This window comes from Typopeltis vanoorti, chromosome 3 (assembly GCF_054136105.1).
Source record: "Typopeltis vanoorti isolate ZY-2024b chromosome 3, IOZ_Tvanoo_1.0, whole genome shotgun sequence".
Lineage (NCBI taxonomy): Eukaryota > Metazoa > Arthropoda > Arachnida > Uropygi > Thelyphonidae > Typopeltis > Typopeltis vanoorti.
Genome location: NC_143551.1, coordinates 67,214,780 through 67,236,736, shown reverse-complemented (window position 1 = coordinate 67,236,736; position 21,957 = coordinate 67,214,780). Strand labels below are relative to the sequence as shown.

General features: G+C 35.0%; 1 protein-coding gene across 6 annotated transcripts in view; it reads left to right on the top strand.

Moving 5' to 3' along the window:
* Positions 1–21,957, top strand: part of LOC150108232 (adhesion molecule nephrin-like) — a 299,319-nt gene that overhangs the window by 17,479 nt on the left and 259,883 nt on the right. The window lies entirely within an intron of this gene.

Sequence of the window (21,957 nt, the reverse complement as noted above, 5' to 3'; positions counted from 1 at the left end):
TAACTGCAATAGCGCCGTCTAGCGTTAAAAATCCTTATCGGCATTTGCACCAAACTCCTTCTGTAGCCACACGCACATATACGAGGAAAAAAAAAAAAAAAAAAAAAAATTACCAATTGCGATTTTTAGAGTTTATAAGAAGATCGGTAGCATTGACTGAATGGAGACAGATTAGTAGAATTCTACCAGTGAAACCAAGCTAATGATTGAAATAAATCAAGTATAACTCGGTCATCTCAAACTGCAGTGGTACTAAAGATCTTAGAGCAACTACTTGATTCTGAAATGGACATCTTCGTGCGTGGTAACCATAGCAACATAGCTCTAGTATGTGGCATAAAAGCCGCTAATGCATTTCTCGATCTCTCTTTGTCTGGAACGAAATATTGTATACTGCATCTTTCATATTCTCTGTCACTTTAGATGTTTCCCGTTTAACATGGGCCAACAGACACAGCACACTTTCCATTGTTATCGAGTAGATGACGTCACAGTGGCATTTGTATCGCTACTCTATAACGTTATGGAAGTTAAATAAAAGGTGCCTTATGCCTCGTTTATTCTCTGGAAGTAAATGCTTACTGATTTAACCAATGGCTTGTTTTTTTTTAACTGCAGTTTTCAATGAAATAGCATTGAGAAAAACGAATACAGTTTCTATGGTTTGTTTTACTGTACAAAAATGTTTAAAATTCTTTCGTATGTATGCATTTATTGCTATACTTAGCTCAACTCAATGGGCTTTAAATTCGCAGTCATCAGTTCTGAGTCGAAAACTGATTAACAGTTTGAGATATATTATCTGAGGTTAGCAGACGTTTTAAGGGATCATCTCCAAATGGCTTTTAACTCTTCTCTACATGTGACGTCACAAATTTCCTTACAATAATACCCACAACCCCATATTTTGAAATGATCCATCTGGTTTATTTTACGATATTTATTCAATAAAATGGATCCCTTTAAATCTAAGTTGAAATGACTAGACAAATTGTAGAAACGGTCCCGAACACCAAATTTCATTAAAATTTGTCCAGCGGTTATGTGTTTGGGGATGATGAAAAGAATTAACAGGGGGACTCATAGTTTACTAAATGTAAATAAAAAAATCTTTTAATTCTCTCCTTTTTTTAAAAAATGTTTTTAGATTTTAGAAATATTTTAAAGTTCCGTATTTCTAATCTGAAAAATCCATAACATTCTAACAAAACTTGGAAATAATTCTACGTTTATTCTCTCTCTCTCTCTCTCTCTCTCTCTCTCTTCCCGTTTACTGTCATACTTTCCGCCTCCTGAAAGTGTGACATTTAAGGAATGACCTCTTTAAGTCTTATTGATTCGGTTTACGTCATTACGACAACAAGATTGAAATTGCTGATTACAAAAAAAAAAAAAAAAAAGATTGAGCTGAATTGCAATTCTTTAAAAAAAAAAAAAAAATCCGTATACGAAATATTATAAAACACTGCACTGCCTTAGTGTTGTTTGTAGAGAATGAAATTACTGAATAATCACAGATGGTAGCCCCAGGTGCAATACCGATGGAAGGAAGATTGTTTTAGTGTGACATGAAAGACAGAGAGAGAAAGGAGAGAGAGAAAGAGAATGAAAAACTAATTTGGTGGACCCGAAGCTAGACTATATGAATGGCCATCGGATATTTGGTAGGTTAACTACCTTTCACAAACTTTTGTAGTGGTTTGTCTGTCCGTACGCATATAATATTTCCACATTAATTAGATGGTTTTTATTCCAATGGATATTTGAGAGTAGTATTAAAATATGTTCCTCTGTTCATTTTTTTCGTTCTAATCGAGCCATTTTTAGTGACGAAATTAATCAAAACGACTAATTATATGTTATAAATAAAGTATCTCTTGTGCAAAAGCCAAAAAAAAAAAACGTCTCGAGTACCAATTGTTCTGATAATGAATAACACAAGAATACTATTACGCAAATACATCGTTTATTATAATTATCGGCATACTTGTTTTGGTTTGTTTCAGAATACATTTGAATCTTGGTTACAGATTTCCTAAAAACCTTACGAAATACTAAAAAAAAAAAAAGAGTAAAATTATTACCATTCTCTTATTGATTTCGATAAATAATCATCAAAGAAGCAGAAAACAATAGATTTATTTTTTCAATGAAAACAAAGTTAAACTAAACCAATAAATAAATAAACCCAACATATTGTTGACATCTGTGGTTAATGCTTTAAATCCCAAACTAAGAAACAAATGCGATTAGCGATTACTAACCCTAAGTATTGTTTTTATCATGTTCTACACCATAACACCTGTTAGCTATTGAATGCCTTAACCCTATTGATGTTCTGACTTGTTAATACTTCGACTGTTGGCAACCTCACATCCCATTTATCGGATTATTGGTGCCGAGTGCTTGTCCCTGGGTATTTGATTAGCTAAGAAACTTATCTTCTGTACGTTTCGTTATTTCTTAAAGAGATTATCAGTAAGAAGTCGAATGCAATGTAGATAAGTATTTATTTTCTTATAGGCAAGAGGCATTTTTTGCAGTAGTTACTCTTTGAAAAGATATATTTCATGCAAAGAAAGCAGTTGTCTTAGAGTGTAGTGATAGTCATAAATGCACATCCCTTGTGAACGTTACCATAGCAACAGAGCTAGCATCAGTGAAAAAGAAATAACCATTACTTGGACTTGCAAGCGTGCTTGGTTATAGCTAGGCGATGTTAGCCATACTATTTTTCTATCCTTTTCTATATCAGTATTCTTGCAATGCATCCCCTTTCCTTCTGTTTACTAACGACACTGCTTTGAATTTTTTACTTTCTTCACCCGGTCGCGGGAAGGAAGATAGTTTTCTAATATCGCTTATCAGTCCATTTTCTTGAGGACGATAATGGTAGTCTCATACACATAAGTACTAACGGAAATTCATCTTTCGAGAATGGTAAAACTAACATGAAAAGGAGAGGACCAGAGAATAAAAGAGCAAGAAGTCGTAATAAAAATTTATGATATACTTCTGTGAAGATATCGAAAATAATTCAATGGCTGTGTGAATACATTGAAATTCGTGTAACCCTACTTGCAAATAAAAAAAAAAAGGTTAAAAAAAATCTGTGGTTGTGACTATAATAAGCATTCGTTTGCAATGCTATAAAAATATCAGCCGATACAATAATTGTCATGATGTAAAATAGCATGGCTTCAATTGTTGAGAAGAAATTCACAATTTTCATTGTTGCAAGAGAATTCTATAACTGTCTTTGTTATGATGATTTTCATACTTGTGATTGTTATAAAGACTTCTTCGATCTCTATTGTTTGGGAAGCATCGCAATCTCCATTGTTAGAATGACTCTCGTGTCTAACAATATAGGAAAGTTATTATCATTCTAACAATGCAAGCTGGCAACAATAAGTAGCATGCAGTCAGCTTGGAGACTAACAAATACCTTTTGTATTATTGAAATTTTCTATGACGTGAAATAAAAAAAAAAAAAGTGTGAATAGTGCAGTACTATAAACGATCACTAAATAATACTTGATATGCATTGCTAAGAATTCCCCTATTCCTATTTTTCGCTTTTTATGTTAGCACACTTTAAAATCATCTGAAATATAGAAATCCAATAAGGAAAATGCTAAAATCTGACACCTTTGTTTCATATTTCAGCAAAAAATGAAGGTACTGCAACTACCCGTTGTATCAATAAGATTTCCGATAAAAGTTTATTGAGGCATTCGCTCTTGTTTCCAAAAAATCAATAATAACGCCAATTTACGCTTCCATCATCATTCTTGCATCTCAAAATCAAAATTTTCTCGTTCTATCAACCGACTATTCGAATGTCAATAAAATAAAATATTGCATCACCAGCACTTTAGATACAATGCGATAGTTTTCTTTCCTACATCGACTTATTTAAATAAATTAGATTAATTATATATTATGGTGTATTTATTTTCTTATTTATAAATATTAGTTTATATTTAAAAATAAAATCATTTAGATAAAAAAATTTTTAAAACATTATTTTATTATATATTATATAATGAATTATGTATAATTATATAAACTTAGATGACGGTTTTTTTTCCTTCTTTCTTTCTGAGAACGCAGTTTTGATGTCTATCAAATTACTAACGAATTACACTTATTTATATTTTTTGTGCTGTGAGAAATCAGACTGGTAGAAAATCTTTGGCACATAAACAAGGAATCTTTTGATGAGAAGGAGCGCTGGCATTGTGGACTGCTACCAGCTATCTTGTCTTGTTGCATTCCCTGGAGATGTTAGCATAGACTGTGCTATTTTCTTTGTCCTAATGAAATTCGTATAGGATTCTCTCTCTCTCTCTTTCAGGAGTATACTTGATAGTCATTGTGTTCGGGATGTTTTTTTAGTGGGATGAATCGTAGAAGTAGATGGGATCGTTCTGGTTGACCTTTTTTCATTATCTCCATTATAATAAGGAATGAGACGTTTACTAAACGAAGAAATTGAGAAACTTTAATAGATTCTTCAAAATTCTTGATAAATCATTCGTTATTAAACTGCAGCAGAAATAATAGACAGAAAGTCTCAGATTTCATGAAAAATTTCTGTATTTTCTCTCAAATATTTTTAAAGATAGCCGAATGATTTTTTTATGCTTATGGCCTACCACGCTCTTAACAATCAGTATAATGTGCACGCACGCACGCACGCACGCACGCGCGCGCACACACTATTTGTTTGATTGTAGAAAAAAATCTTGCGATAAAGTAGTTTTCCATGTGTAAAGAGTAATAAAACGAGTTGTATTTAGAAACATTAAACTTTTCATTCCCCCCCCCCCTTTTTTTTTTAATCTTGTAATCCTGACCTCGCTATTCGATTTACAGAAAATGTGATCTGCATATATTTATGCATGATCTGTATAAATTTATGTTGATGTGTAGGGTAAGGTTGCGTCAATAGTTTTGGATTCGAGTGCAGCAGATTATAATTCATGGACTGAGAATCTTTTCATAGGCGAATAATAATAAGTGGAATAGCCTGGTGCGTTTAGTAGGTGGTCTCCCTCGATGGGTCCCTGACTCCCTGGAGGTCTCTTAATAATAATAATAATAATAATAATGATAATAATAATAATAATATACTGCGAGCCACAACTTTTAGTTTATTAAGAAAAATAAAACCGTTATTTCATAATTATAAACATAAGTATACTAAATGAGGATACAGAATAAAATTGAAATAAAAATAAATAAATTCTCTGGCGACGTTATTGCATTTTCTTCTTATTGAGCTCATCATGGGTAATTTGACAACTCTTATATGACAGAATGTAATAATAAAAACAAAATTGCCCAACCTTGTACTCAACTGCATAAGAAAATATTGTAAATCCAAGGTCACCTTCAGCTCATATGGATGTCAGCCTATTTCATAGGAAACATTTCCCCAGCAGCAGCAGGGCATGGGGATGAAGATGCCCCATTCACCATCAAATTCCTGATATGTACTCTCAGGGGTGGACGTACAGGATATTGCGATACTGCTACATTTATTTTTTATTTATTTATTCGTCTGGAGTTTCCTCCCTTTTCTCTCCCGTCCCTATTGGGGCGAGTTGAGCCCCCTCATGGGGGGGGGGGGGAATTCAATATTTATGACTATAGATCCGTGTGTGTTCACGAGGCCGGTTTGCCTGTTCTGGGGGATGAAAAACTCGAGTTTCCCGGTGAACCCCCCTACCTCCGTATAAGATCGGCTAACTCACTAACACGGCTAACACGTCACGGACGGGAATCGAACCCAGGTCTTTCAGACTAAAGGGCTTCATAAACTGACTGAGCTACGGAGGCTTATAGTACTACACGAAAAGCTTACATCATTACCAACTTCCAATTTGGGATTTAGCCCCACCAAATTGTAGTGAATATTTTTTTATCATATCAAATTGTAGTGCTTAAACGAAAATACAAAATGGCGATACAACAACGATGTTCCATTCAATGTTTTATAATTTACTAGGTTTTTTTTTTGTTTCTATTTGTGAAGAAACGTGGAAAAATGCATATTACTAAAATGTAAAAGAATATTTATCTTTATTTATGTAATTTAATCAGCGTTTGAAGGAATTTTATTTAACTTAACCTACAAAATGAGACTCGAGTCTGCTGGTTCCCAATCTCATGCTCTAAATAACAAAAAAAAAAAAAAAAAGTCTATCGCCATCTTGTCTTCAAAATCAACTTATGCGCTATAAAAGTGGGATATCAAAATAACATTAATCGCATACTCAAATCGCTAATCACAATAAAATAAAAAAACAGACTAATTAATCTCAGAACAGGAGCTTAAATATGTCTATAATTCAGCAATAAATATTTAATGGTAAAGAATATTAAATTCTTAACTTGTTTACCGTATCATTAGCTATGTATAAGTACGTATAGAAAAATATCATTTTTTTTCTTTTCTTTTCAAACCACTTCTACGTCCACCATTCTTATACGAACTACTAAGAATGCCAAGTAAGTCTTTCGAGGCTTTGCTCTCGAGCCCTGTGGTCCAGACTTACGTCCAAAGTAATTTAATTTGCTCTTCCTGCCTATTTGTAATCATCCGCCATTTATACACCCACTACGTCCAATTACTTGATAGCCAGCCGTATGGCGCGCTGCCAGAGTCATCGGTCGTGAGAGGGGGGGGGGATAGAAAAAAAAAGAATGGGGAGGGCTAATTTGTGTCTTTCCTCCTTTTCCGTTTGCGGAGGGATCTGACGACATGTTGGTGACAGTAGTTGGAATGTGTAGCACTATGAAAGTAAGCCTGTATCAAAGTTGACGACCGGGCAGTTTATGTGAGTCATTCTTATAATACAATCGCCTGTCATAATATTGTTCATCCCCATCCTGCTCGCGTATGCTGTAGGAGATATTACACTAAAGCCTCTTTTCCAAGAAGAATTAATTAAAGTTTGTTTTTTTCCTACTTATTTATATTGCTTTTAACTATGAATGTATTTTTAATGTCGTTGGTTTTAAGACATAATCTTTCCATAAGTTAAAAATGAGAAATTGATGAGCTACTTTATACAGTCTTGGATATTTCTTCTCTTTTTTTTTTTTTTGATTCGAAATTAACTGAAAAATAGACAAACTTTCTTTTTTATTGGCTCATCATAGGATAAAAATATCAAAAATTTCTTAACTGCAACAAACAATAATGAACAAATAAAAAAATAAAATAAAAACTTCCATAGGAAATTAACAATGGAAACCTGTAACAAACGAACTACACCGCTACCATGACAACCAACCAGACATAGTATGAAGCAGATGCCCCAAACTACAGCAGGCGTGTTCTAACTGTTTAAAGAAGCCTAGCCATAAACATTGTCATTCAAGTTGGGGTGCTCTGAAATATTTGGCACATTAATGACATCTACAGCGGTGTGTGTCAAAAAAGTAGTCGTATTTTGCCCAGCATGCCAACAAAATTGTTCCGTTTAGAGGCATATAAATCTCTTCTTTTGAAAGACTGGCTTCAACCAAAATTCTAATAGAAACCTGAAGAATTTTAATAGCAACTGCTTGCGATAACATTTGCTACTGGTTCGAAAAAGACAGTCGTGTTCGATAGCAAACCAAACTTTGTTAGTTTTGACGTCAATGGGTGTTTTTGCGCATGCGATTCTGAGTATCCTTAACATGTGAATATGAAAGAGTAATTAAAAATGGCTTCCTTTATATAACGGACATAATTTTTGGAAAACGAACTGACAAATTTGAATTAAACAAGTTAATTTTGAGGCTAGGTTTAAAACTTAAAAACATTTAAAACGAGAGAAATGTTATTAAATCGAAGTAACTTAAAAAATTTGGAATGAGTAGTTCTGTGAATCGGAAAGATTCGAATCAAACGGTAGACGTTTCATTCGAAGGTGGGGACGAAATCGACTACAGATGCACTCGAAGAAGGATATCGCGCAGTAAACAGGAAAAAATAGTAACAAATATCATTTAATACAGCAATACACGATATCCTTCTTCCCCTCCCCCCCCCCTAAGTAGCTGGTGGTAATTTAACATTGTGACCTGTTAAATTACCACCAGCGCACGTTTCTCTCAGTGTCACACATACTATTACATAAAAAACAAATCTGAAATATCGCTGTCAAATCCATACGAGTTTGTCTTAAAAGAAATAAAAAATAGAAAACGACTTGAATTCGCGAATAAACATTCTTACACACTCATATTTTTGAAAACATAATTTACCACGTGTCTCGCTAGGAAACTCTACTATTTAGTAGACAGAGGTCCTTAAAAACGTAAGAGGGCCCTCACTCATACTTGACAACACCACCCCTGACGTGTCTTACACCCAGAACATTGTTTTGATAGATGATAATGCACGAGCATGTGTGAGGTCTCGCTTGTCGCTTATTGCTTTTATAGATGGCGGACATTAGTCACGCTAGGAGCCTTTTATTTATTTATTTTTTTCTTTCGTTTGATATATCCTACCCCACCCCTATCCCGCGTGAGAATCTCTGAAATAAAATATAGAAGGAGAAATCTACGTGCATGGTATTAATCATGATGCAATGTCGGATGTGATTTATTATCCATGCCTATTGTTTTATTGCGTCTGATCATTAATATAGGATTTCATGTCTGTAGACCAATAAAACCTTAAAAAATTCATTCCATAGATTTTATCTGTCATACGTACACCTATGAGTCAAAGCATTATGACTACCTACCTAGTAAACGCTTGCATCCGTCTTGGCATTAACTCCCCTAGACCAGGGAAGGTGTCCTGAATTATTCTGGACAGGTTAGACAAAATAATATCCCTAAAGTCAGCGAATGAGCGAGGCATTGGCGTCAAATGAGGATGCTGTGTTCCACTTGGTCCGACAAGTGTTGGCTGGGATTAAAATCAGGTGCGTTAAGAGCACACGGAATGGATATGCTCTTCGAACCATGGTTCTAGAAAGCGAACCTTGTGACACGGAGCATTGTATTGTTGGATGTGTCCAGATCCATCGGGGGCCACCATGTAGGGCAATACCTAGTCCGAAACAATTCCTCAAGTAAGAATTAGCGATCAAGGTGTGTTCAATGGGGATGAGAGGACCCAGTTACCATGAAACCTCCACCTTGGGTTATTTCCAGCCAAACCATGCAGTCTGGGTATCGCCTACCGACTAACAAAGTCAGCAAGCACGTGTCCGGTAGATAAAACCGTATTTATTAAAAACCGAGACCAGAATAGGCAAGATGAATTCCAGACAGACCGATAATACTCAACATCTAGTCCATCTAGGCCGTTTTTGTTTTTTTGTTTTTTTTTTTTCCTGAGCTTTAGTTCTTTGCAAGCCCAAGTAACCACTTTCGATGTTATCAGTCTGCCTTGAAGGTGTTTAGGCATACTTGTTAGGTTCCAGGCGTTAATGTAGCCTACTATTCCGGCGTCATCGGAATAGGCGTTCAAATGATGATGAAAAATTTGCTGCAGGATATCGTCTGGGGTCTTAAAAGTTTGACCGTTAACTTGAATTTTACGAATTGTTTTCTCGTCGTATGCTGCTTTGCGCTGCCGATTGTAAAAGGTGGACGAGGGTGAACTTCGTGCGGACATCGAATACGTCTACTTTTTTTTTTTTTTTGTCGATATGCCTCTAGCTCGATTTCCACGTCTTTAATTAGGGAATCACTAGCTGTGTTGTTTCTCTGGTTCGCACGGTACCACTCTAGTTTTCTGTCCAGATCTTTCATTGTTTTCCTCTGTACATAAGCTCTTTCTGTCGAGCAGTTCTGAAAGAACTGTTTTAACTCGTTTTTTAAAGGTGGTCCATGCGGCCCAGTGAATTCTTTCATTTGTCGCTCGCTTTGCAGTTGTAAATCCTCGTTATACATTTTCGGGAAGTTGACAAGGTTTTTGGGATGTGCCAACGACCTCGAGTAGTACGATGGTTAACAGAACCATTTTATGCTCTGTTACTGAACTGCCAACCGCCATATGCCTTAGCTCGTGGTTCTAAGTTGCTGGAAATGTAAACGCGGTCGAGTCTCGTTGAAACTCCTTTTCGCGACCATGTGGTACCGACTTTGTCCTCTCCAGATGTCAATGGAGTCGACATTATCAAACAGTAGAGTTGCAGTTCCCTAGCGTTAACGGTACCTTGTGATTATTGTATCTGCGATGCAGTCCCTTCTCCCGCGATGATGTATTGAATCCCGAAAAAATAGGGTTCTAAGGACGGGAAGAACCTACATCGGTGATGGGTAATATTAGGGGCATGGACAGTGAAGAAGCGGATGGTTCTATCCCCAAACTTCCAGTGTATGGAAATTAGACGTCCTGCAACACCGTTTTTTTTTTGTACATTGAAAAACTCGCCTAGAATAAGCTGACAAACAAGGATCCCCCCCTCGTGCGGCGCTCTCCAAAACACCAGAAGTTTCTGGTAAAGTTTTCAGTCTCCCATAATTGATAAAAAGGCGTCTCCTGCAGAAATAGTACATGAGGTTCATGAAGTAAAAATAATCTCCAAACAGCGCGCTGTGCGTGGATAGATCAGAAACCGTTGATATTCAGGGTAGCATCTCGAAAGGGGATTTGTTCTTCATGTTAAAAAATTTTAGTATGGTAACTCCTCCACCCTTTTTACTATTTCAATTAATGTCTCATGTAAGTATGTTATGTCCTCTTTATGAAGACACGTGTTTGAAGCTAAGCTGAGATGGAGTTTTTAAATGAGTCTGATGAGACAATTAATATATCAGTTACGGAAAGTGTGGACCAATTTACGTTGACATAGGGATCAACCGAACCTTCTTTGTTCAATACGTAAAATACTGGTCTGCAGAATCTGTCGATTGCAGCGAGGATCCTTTCCATTGCACGAGATGTCCTCCAGAAGGAGCGGATTATGATTGCCCCTCCCCGGATTGTACTCGGAACTGAATGAGTATTTTTTTTCTTTTATTATATTAGAGGGGTGGACGGATTTTGTTTATTATCTCACTTTTTTTCTGCAGACGATGTAGTTATGGTTGGGGGAAGCAGCTGTTTCTTGCAGGTAGATTCTTTCTTGGCCGGTTGTCGTTTTGATTTAAAATTTTTCTTAATTCTGCTTGATCTCTTTGTCGTTTACTTGTTGCAGTTGTTACTTCCATTTCCTCTACTCCCCCCCCCCCTTTTCCTCTTGGGCAGATGATGTTGATTGTGTTGCCAGTTCTTCAACTGCTGTGTCAGTTTTTGTGAAGAAAGTCAAAGATTGTGTTTTACGGGTTTGGTTTTGACAAGCAACGTCTTCATAAATTTTACCCGTTTCACCTCTTCAGAATCAGCTGTCGTTGTTGGTAGCGATGGAAATTTAAGATGGGAGAGATGAAAGTGTTTCGATAGCCCCCCCCCCCCACACACACCAGTTCTGCCGCTGTTCGATACAGACACTTGTTGGCATTTCCTGCAAGGGCTATTACAGTGCTCTAGGAGTGTGTCCAGATTCGTTGCAATTACAACATTTGGCTCATATGCATTCCGCTTCCACATGGTCATAGAAGCTACACACCTAAAGTACTGCCTCCTGACACTCGGGTAACTAACCATAACCCCCTGCAGAACCAATTATGAAGTTGGGAACAGGGCTCTTCATTTCCATAGTAAAGCTAATCTCTGCAGATTTCCACTCCGGGTTATCGTTGTGAGTGCTTCTCTTAATGTCTTTAACAGTTCACAATTGAGAAGATCTTATGAATAATCGTCACTATTTTCAACGTATTCTAAAGGAAATCTGCCTAATCATGACCGGAGTTACTTTGGCCTCAGCGCATTTATAACTTACTTTGCAGCAACTTGTCTTTCGTTTCTACATTCTTGACTACTATCTGAAATCTTCTCCCACCATATGGAGTGAAGCCATCAATATTGCTAAATCCTGCTGCCTCGCATAAAGCTTGGAATACTACTTTTTTTTTCTTCAAAGTTAACGTTCTTACCCTAGGCAAGAGCGAAGCATAAACTAATTTTAAACTGTTAAAATTAAAACTACTACAGTGTATTATCTCGTATGAACGAGTCCTACCAGCAAATAATTCTGCAGACTCTAAGGTCTACTAAAATCCCATATGTGAGAAAATGTGAGAAAACCAGTAAACTAAAAATCCTGTAGATTTTCAAAAACAATTATTAGCCTCTATTTAGAGTATAATTTTATTATTTAAAATATTTAAACGTAGATTATTTATTTTCAAAATTTTAGGAAAATTTTTCTTTATAATTTAAATATTTTTTGGAAATTCAAGTAATATATCAGTTACAATATAATTTCATAAATAAATATTAAATCTACTTTGGAAAACGGTGTAAAATAATAAATGGTTAGAGCATCATTTAAACACAATGACAATTTTATGGATATATATATATATATATATATACTGTATATAAAAAATAAATAATCTGCAATATGGTGAAAAGCATAAAATTTTGGACGAAGTTTGTACAATTACAAACCTAAATAAAACTATTTAAACTCATTTTACTTAAAGATATTTTAAATTACATGTATTTCAGCCAATTTTATGCTATTTTTCAAATTATTATTATTATTACTGTGTTGAATTCAGACGATTTTTTTGCGATAAATGCAGAAAAGAATTAACTTTCATACAAATCGTCTGCCAGTCATTCACGAGTTGGGTTTGTTTCCAAAAAGATGTCTGCACATACACACGCACGCACTTTATAAAAAAATAAAATCAAGAAACTTAAGATTTCATTGAAAACAAATTGAAACTATATCAAATTTGTAATTAGATAAAATTTACAACCTTCAGTAATTATTTATCCATTCGTATCATGTTTCATGAATTATAGCAACTGATATTTGGGATCCTGTGGGATGCCAAAGTTAATTTTGTACATAAAAGCTGACCAAAAATATCGCTTACTGAAACACTTAGCTTGCTCATAAAATTTGTCGTTATTACTTTCTATATAAATCATTAAAAATGTTTTAATATTCATATTTAATAGTTTTAATCACAAAAATATGCCTTGGAAAGTTCTCTGGTATTTCCTGTTTCGGTGATACAAGCCTTGCAGCCAACAACATCAATAAATCTCAACCCAGGGCGAAGTTTCGCCTTCCTCCTTTTAAAACATGAACGCAAAAATAACTTTAATGGGCTAAACTTTGATGAGATTTTTTTTTTTTTAAAACCAAAAATTGCTCTTCATATCAGGTATCTATCATTAGTATAATGAATAAATTTTAAACCGTGTTAGAGGCTTAAATCGATTTTAAACAGGAGGATAATTTGCTGAAGTATCTTTGTACTTGGGTGAGAACTCTTGGTTAATATTTGAAAACGAAATCTTCAATTAAATAGAAGACATTTTTAACTCTAGCTTCAGGGGAAAATTTTTCCTTACAACCGCAGTGCAATTTTGAATTTTAATTCTAATTAAAAACTAAATGAAACAAAGTGTTATTAATTAGAAGGAAAATTAGTTGCCTGCGGAGATGACGATATATTAATTCTGAACTAGAAGCATCCTGTCGGAATAATTTTGATATCGCAAACTATTTCGTAAATAGTTTGAATTTAATTACGTAAATCCAAGGTCCTTCTTGATCCTTCGACATAAAACAGCCTGATCATTACTTAGCTGGTAGTCTGCTTTGTTTGGAGTTCTTTTTTACTTTCACTTTTAAAGCAAGATTACGAAGCTGTATATATTAGAACAGACAGAGAATCTTGAAGAGAAAAATCCTCTCGTGATCTCATAACTATTTTAAAGTAATTTTAGTTCAACTTTTCACTCTTTAACTTGTAAGCCAACTGTGCAGGCACAACCTAAATTTCACTAAATAGAAGAATGTGTTCTAGGGGATTGGACAAGCAGAAAAACTAACTGGTCTGATCTGCTTTTCCCTTTTAGTCGTTTCCGACCGTAGGTGACTTTGTTGGCATTGTCCACACAGTATTCCTGGTGAGATTTTTACGAGGTAGTTCACCATTGCTTTCCCCAATCCTCCCCCAATTTTATCCGGGACCGACATATGGCCGGGATGTATTCCATGGCTGTAATCCATGTGTATTCACGGGGCGAAGCTGGTTTGCCTGTTCTAGGGAACGAAAAACCTGAGTTTCCGGGTGAAAAAAAAACCCTCTACCTCACCTTTCGTCGAAAGAGACCAGATAAACGTTCCTCACGTCACAGACGGGAATCGAACCCAGGTCTTTCCGACCAAAGGGCTTCGTCTATTACTGACTGAGCTATGGAGGCTCCAAAACAACGAGAGTGATAATTTTCTTTCATCACAGACTGAATAAAATAAATAAATAAAGGAAAGTGTAATGTAAAGGAACGAAAATCGCAGTTTCTTATGAAACGCCCTTCGCCTGAGGGTAGTTAACTCAGCTTTGTTTAAAAGAATATAAAAACTGCGACTCTGTGATGCGATTCAAACAAACCTGAATCGATTTTTGGTGTCATTAATAGCTTCCAATAACAATCTGTATTAGCCTGTCTGGTTAGCAGAATAGTCAGCTTATCTGCTGGCCAAACAGACGGGTTCGAATCCCGTGGTTGACTTATAGAATATTATTACAATAGATAAAGTCAATTACTAAGAAAAATTAAACGCATTGACATTTTGATGAACAAATTCCAGTAGATATTTCATTTAAAATTCTCAGACTCCTCGTTCGTTCATTCCAATGAGATGTCGTCAAATCATATGCGGGATTATAATCCGAGACAACATTTGGAAATTATAGCCGGCTAGATTATAAAAGAAATCGTATTATAATCAAGAATATTTCACTTCTTTTGAACACATTAACGATACGAAATTACACACAAAAGAAGATAAAAATATTGTCATGGATAAAGATTAAAAAACTGCAGAAATAAAAAAAAAAAAAAACTTGTCAGCAGATCAGAACGAAATCAAGTATTCAATTTCACTCTCATAAAATCATTAAAGGTTAAAGCGTCGGCAAAGATCTAAGAAACCCTCCCTCTCCCTTTCTCTTCCAATCGAACAATTTGCACGATTTAAATCGGAATAAAAATTCTCTTCAAAAATACGGCTTATTTCAACGCTAGAGAATTATTTTTTATTATTATTATCATTCAAATAACTTAAAAACAAAATGTAACCATCGTCTGCTTCTCACTCACTTTGAAATTGACAATATTAGAGCACGAAACAATTTTAAACATTCCAACGGCAGACGACAAGCAAAAGTGTTTATTTTGTAGTTGGAAAACATCAGTGGAAAATGGCTGCCTTTATGCATGAAGACAGAGAATTAAATAGAAAATTTCAGAGATGCATGCCGATATCAATGCAGCTTTTACAGTTCGTAAACTGAGTGAAGGTAAACAATTTTTCCAATCAATAAAAGCTACTTGAGAAATGCTTGCCTTAATAGAATTCACTATTTCGATGCAATTTCAACGGCGATAGTCTTATTCGGATGATTTTAATGAGCCCAACGATAAGACTGAATATACTCGACCCTTCAGTTTTCTTCGATTTGAATTCTAAATTTAAATGGCTTGATTAACATCCCAAATATCTTGAATTATTCCTAATAAGTGACGAAACAGATTTAAGTGGTGTTCTCGTGTATTTCGTCTCACCGTAAAAATGTTTGCATTGATTAGAATTAAAGCGAAGAATTAAAATTACTCTTGGAGCAGAATATTTATTAGAAGAACTTTTATTAGGACTTTTCAAGTGAAGGTGAGTTAGCGGATTTCATCGCTGAAAACCGATGTTTTCAGCGATGTAGCGAACAAACAAACAAACTCCTTGATGGCAACATGGACTTAGGTCATCTGGAAGATCAGTGGAAGGTTAATTAGCCGATCTTGTACGGAAGTGGAGGGTTTTTCCCAACTATAAACTCGGATATTTCATCTTACAAAATGGATTGACAGATATAGCTCGTAATTTTTTGTTGCTTCGGCAGTAATTCCAAATAACAACAATATCATTAACTGAAGAAAATCGTAATATACTAACAAAAAAGAAGAAAAAGTATAAAACCTAAAATAACACTTCGGTATTTGTGCCACATATCCAACGCAACACTTGAGAGATATCAAGAATAACTGCTTGTGTATCCTCCAAAACATTTCAATGGCTTTTGTCCAAAGATGGTCGATGTGAGCGAGAACAACATTCCAATGTAGTTATTTTCTGGTAACCGTGAGCATAATATTGAAGCTCTTTATAATTTGAAGGCCTGGGTTGGCCAAGTGGTTAGCATATCCACCATCCAACCACCGACTTACTACTGGTTCGAATCTCCCCGTTAGCATTGATGTTTTTTTAAAATCTTACTACTGCGAAAAGAAACTTGTATATTTATTTATTTATTAAAAATATTGCACATAGTACATAAATATGATGTAATATTTATTAAGAAATATTTTAAGAAATATGATATAATGTTTTTTTTTTTTTTTTTTTTTTTTTTTTTTTTTTTTGGGAGATGGACCCAGTCCTTGACTCTTTATCCCTTCATCTGATTGAAGAAAATGTGTGGAAGGGGTGTTATTGAGCTAAAAAGCTCTGGTCATAGCTGGGTAACAGCAATAGCCGAGCCTCAATTAAAACTTCATTGACTACAGCATTGCCATCCGTTACCCTGGGTCTTCTTATTCTCTCTCAACTTGCCGATATGATATGATGTCCTTATAAGGACTGGCTTAAAGGAGCGAAGCAAAAATGCTTTTCATCTTTCCCGTTATCTGTAGAGGACAGTGTAGGGATAAGGTGTTATTGAGCTATTAAAGCTCTGATCATGGCAGGAGGGTAACAGCAATGTCCGCGCTTCAGTTAGAACTTCATTGGCTACAGCATTGCCATCCATTACCTTCCAAGGGTATCGATCACCGCATCTCACGGTCGATCCGTCTCCAACCTGATCTATGATATGATGTATGACTCTCATCGTAATTATCACTATAAATATACTATAAATAAAAAGGTGTACTTAAAAATATTTTTAAATTAATTAAGATTTTTAAAATCAAAAAATAATTTTTTTTTTAAAGTAAAAATATTATTTCTTATTATTCTAGATGGAAAATATGAATTTAGTTCAAAAATAAATTAATAAATATTCTTACTAGTTATATCTCATAAGAACCCTTAATTCAACTGTATGAAGGTTGACATTCAGTTCAAAATAGTGCATTCTAAGGCGACTCGACTCCTGGCAAAGGTGGCTCATGCTCCTGCAGTCGTTTTCCATTGCTTTTTTAGACGCACGTGTGTACGTCAGTAACATGCATGAGATATGCATTTTGAGCATGCATGTGCTTTTATTTAAGGAAAAAAAAAATTGAAATTTCAGTCGAAATTTTAGACGAATATTATATTATATAATTGCAATATAAAAGTATGATGAATTTTTCCGTGTTTCTATGGCAACAGTATGTTCTGTTTTATATTCTGCGACATGACGAGTTTTTTTTTTTTTTAAAAAAGTATATCACCCAAAGTTCAAAAATATGCTAATAAGGGTGAGTGTACTTTAAAGGGATGTTTTCATTGAAAAGGTTTAGACACGAGACAACCATTATTAATAATTATATTATCGAATTTCTTCTTTTTCTGAGCGTTTTTTTTTTTCTACTTTAAAAGGTACTCCTTTGTGTTTAAATTTAGAAAACGGGAGTAATTGAACTTTCTTGAGTCGAAGACTCGCCTAGATTTTTAATTTATTTCATTTTGAAGGCCGAAGATGCCTTGAATAATAACTGCAACTGTATCCCACAGTTTCGAGGTCATAGATAAGTACTGTGACCTCGTTAGACACTTTTTTTTTGCATGCCAGTTAATTAGTGAATCACATGTGGACTACACTCAGGATCGCTGTTGATTGTCACCCTGCTGAATATTACGATTTATTAGTTTTTTGTATGTTGATGGGCGAATATAAATGTACAACCATACATCTAGGAACAAAATCTGTAGTGTGTGTGTGTGTGTGTGTGTGAGTTCCTTGCATCCTAGATGGAAAGGTTTATGTACCCAAAAGGACATTTATATGCAAATAAACTTATTTTATTAAACGCACTTATAACGGTCGCCATAGATTAAAATTCACTACTCGCTTTGATAATACCAACATCTATGTATACGCAATCCTATAACATCCCTAAATGCCCCTTCTTAGATCATTTCTTATGCTAATTAGATAATATTTACCATTGGTAAAACGAAGAGTAGAAATACTCATCATATATTAATGAGTTACTCTTTTATTTACCAAACCTAATTAAAGTTTAGTTCCAGATCACGCCGCTAGATATCATTGTTGATAAAAATCGTAGATTTCATTGGCTGCCACGTGGTAGTGCTGATAACGCTAGAGCAAAGGTGTCTCGAGGCTACGTGTGACAAAGAGGTTGGAATGAAATAAACATTGTTATTATATTCAAAGTATCTAAATCGCTTGACCCGAAAAGTCGAGTAAGAGTATACGACTACAATAAAGCTGCCCTAACATTATAATCCCAGTGATCAGTTCTGTTGTTACTAGATTAGTAGAACTGTAGGGATTAGCAAGCTTCATAACGAACAAGGTCCGGAAACGGAAACATTGCAAGTGGAAATTTGCTATTCCCTTTCCACAAGTTGACGAGAATTGCATTAAAGAGGAGATCAACACGGGTTGTGTACTACCCAAGTGGAAAATTAAACCCGCTAATTTAACAGATCTGTCTCACTTGCACGGAGTAATTTGTAGTTGGAGAAAAGTAAAAGGGATTAATCAGTGGATCCAATGAGATCCCTCTAAGCAGCAAACACTTCGTAGCAGGGTGTTAATATTCATCCTGCATGGGGGTAGAGAGTCCACGAGGGTGACAATTTCGTGTCTCTATACTCACTTTGTCCCCCCCCCCCCACTTACATTCCGAGATTATTTCAGGTGGCTGACGGTGTGAAAAGGTGTGTTGTTTGTTGCAAACTTCTCCAATTGGGATGATGAGCAGCAGAGAAATTAGAGATAAAATCTTCTGCCCCACACGTCGTAATTTCAAAGCAAACCATCGTTGGTCGTCTGTGACATTAAAATTATGGTTACACAATCCATTGATAAAGACAGCTCCATATTATATAAACACTACCCTACCAAAAGATTGGGTAGTATGCAGTGGCGGCTCGTACATAAGCACTGCGACACTGCAGCCACCCCTGGAAGAAATGAAAAAATTAAATTTTGTTTGTGTTTATAAATAATAACAACGCTTACAACATCATATAAATGCAGTACAACATGTTGAAGGTTACAGCTTATGTTTTGGCAGTGATTGAATAGTTAATAATTGGAATTGTTCGATTAACGCTTTAGATTACGAAACGAATGCACTGCGATCTAACACCGATATTCGTTTGCGCTTGTCATTGCTATTGATACGAAACTTTTATTATTGGTGTTTGTTCGTGGTGAGGATGAAATATTTTTAATAAAGCAATTTTTAACATGTAAATTTATTTATTAATAAATTCGTTACTGATTAAGAATTTTTTTTTTTTTTTTTTTGTGGAATGGCTGTAGATGGCAGGAATTGGTTGTTTGTTAGAATGATCTAAAAGGATCATTGGATCTGATTGTGAGCTGGTGAACGTCTATGAAAAGATAAATGCACTAAAGACGAATATACGGGCTCCTGGGATAAGTTGCTGTCTTTTATGTAGTGCAAACAAAAGAAACTCCAATTTGGAAGTTTACATTCTGCTACTCATTGATAAATTTCGAAAGATTTAACTTTATTTCTATAGTTGTGTATAAAATATGACTGGATCTATAATATCATCCATTTAATAACTGTTTGTGTCAAATTAAAGCTTTTCGGCTCTAAACTTTAGTATTTGAAAAGTTGATAAAAATGAAGCTACCACTTTACAGTTCAGACGTCAATTCCTTTGACTTCGTTCAGAGATGTTTGAATTTTTTTCTCTTTTACTGGATAAGTGAATCAGCATATAAACATTCATAAGCTAGATGGCCATTCTTTCCTGACGTTGTGTGTATTTGTTATAATGGTAGTTATGCAGCTTTTACGGAAGCTTACATAAAACGTATTTAAATACAGGAATTATGATAGGCTATGGAGTAGACCGCGATTACTCATTCATAAAACTCGCCTTAGAAGGAAAGGGGGATATGTCTTTTTTATTATGTAACACATCGGTAAAATAATGTTATACAGGTTGGTCACGTGAGAATAAAAACTAAATTTATTGTGAACATTTTTTTACATTCAAAGGCAACTACTTGTGATAAATTTGTGTGGAAATGGAAGCGTGTTTAACATAATCTCCGTTTCGACTTCGAACTTCTTCGAGTTGGATAGTAATGTCGGTGGTGACACGACAACACCCTCGGGAATCTTCGACAGAACTCAACGATCGTGGCTCGGAGTTTCAATAGTGCGTAGTTACTTTTCAAATAGCTTTTCTTTCTTACAACTCCACAAGAAGAAATCACGTGGATAATATCAGAGTTGTAAAAGATGAGAGGGTGGAGGGGGGGGTAGAAAAGATAGCCAATTTATGTGACGACCATGAGTCTGACTCGAAATCCAATGGACGCATGCGCGTTGTATTGAACCATCTGAAATTTTAACTCAATGCTAAGCCTTTGTTGTTTATTTATCTAAACTGCACGAAACAGGCAGAACGTGTTCTGAGTTTGTGTTCCTTCCCAAACAGTTCTTATTGTTGTTGTTCCTTTAAGAGTTTTTCAAAAAAAAAAAAAAAAAACTAACCATCCCAATACAAGACTTTAGCCTAAAACGAAACAACTATTTTTTTTTCTGCTATTCAACTAATTTTTTCTGTCTTTTTCTCACCCACCTATTTATGGACATAATTTTCTTATCTCAAATTCAACTAGCAGGAGTAACAAGTAAGAAAATAACTGCAGACCATCGTAATAGGTTCGTGTCGCAACAGCATTCTTGTGTAGTGACACCATTAATCATTCCAACAGTGGAATTTAGAGCTGTTTTAGTTAACCCTCCACATATAATTTTCTTTTGCCCTATTTTCTGTCACTATAAGATTCGATTGAAAACGAAAATGATAAAAACCCGACGTATTTTATTCATTCAATTTCATTGAATTCTCATCAGTGAAGACGGAGTTATTGGCTTAGTATAATTTCAAAACACTTTGCGAAATTCTGCACTTGCAAATAGTCGGATTGAAACGAAAATTGAACTGAATGAAGATAATCGTGTATTTATTCGAAACACTGAATTTCAATGAAATATTCTCGTTCTAGCAATTTCATCTCAATAAAATAACTAAAACCGAGAAATAACATGCATAGAAATAAAACGCATCTAAAGAGAGTTAGGAGAGGAGATCTCATTTCCGGTAGGACAAAAGAATATTAGTCATACCGGAAGTACTCCTACTGAAACAAAAATAAGATATTACAGAAGTACGTGCGTGCGTGCGTGTGTGTGTGTTTCAAACCTATGTAGTATATTAATATTCGGATGAAAAATACGAATGGGAATGTTAGTGCATTGGCAAGAGATGAAAATGAATATCGTAGGGTGATAAGTGAAATTTAAACTTTTTTTTTTTTCATAGTTGAACTGAAATGTGCAGATAACCACGTGACGAGATCATCTATGATAGATCTGTAACTGACAATCTTTTATTAGTGTCTTTTTTGTTTCAATTTTTTAACCAATTGCCCGTGTGGATATTGTCCCTCCAGTTTGTTTTCCTTATATGTTTATTATCTATTCAAAATTTATTATCTATTAAAAAGTTAGCTGAAATATTGCGCTGTTTCTATTCGATATTTTATTCCATTCACACAAAAGTGCATTTTTCACAGTTTTTCCATCTGGCTTTGAATACCAAATATGTTACTATGGAATTCCCCAATGATTTT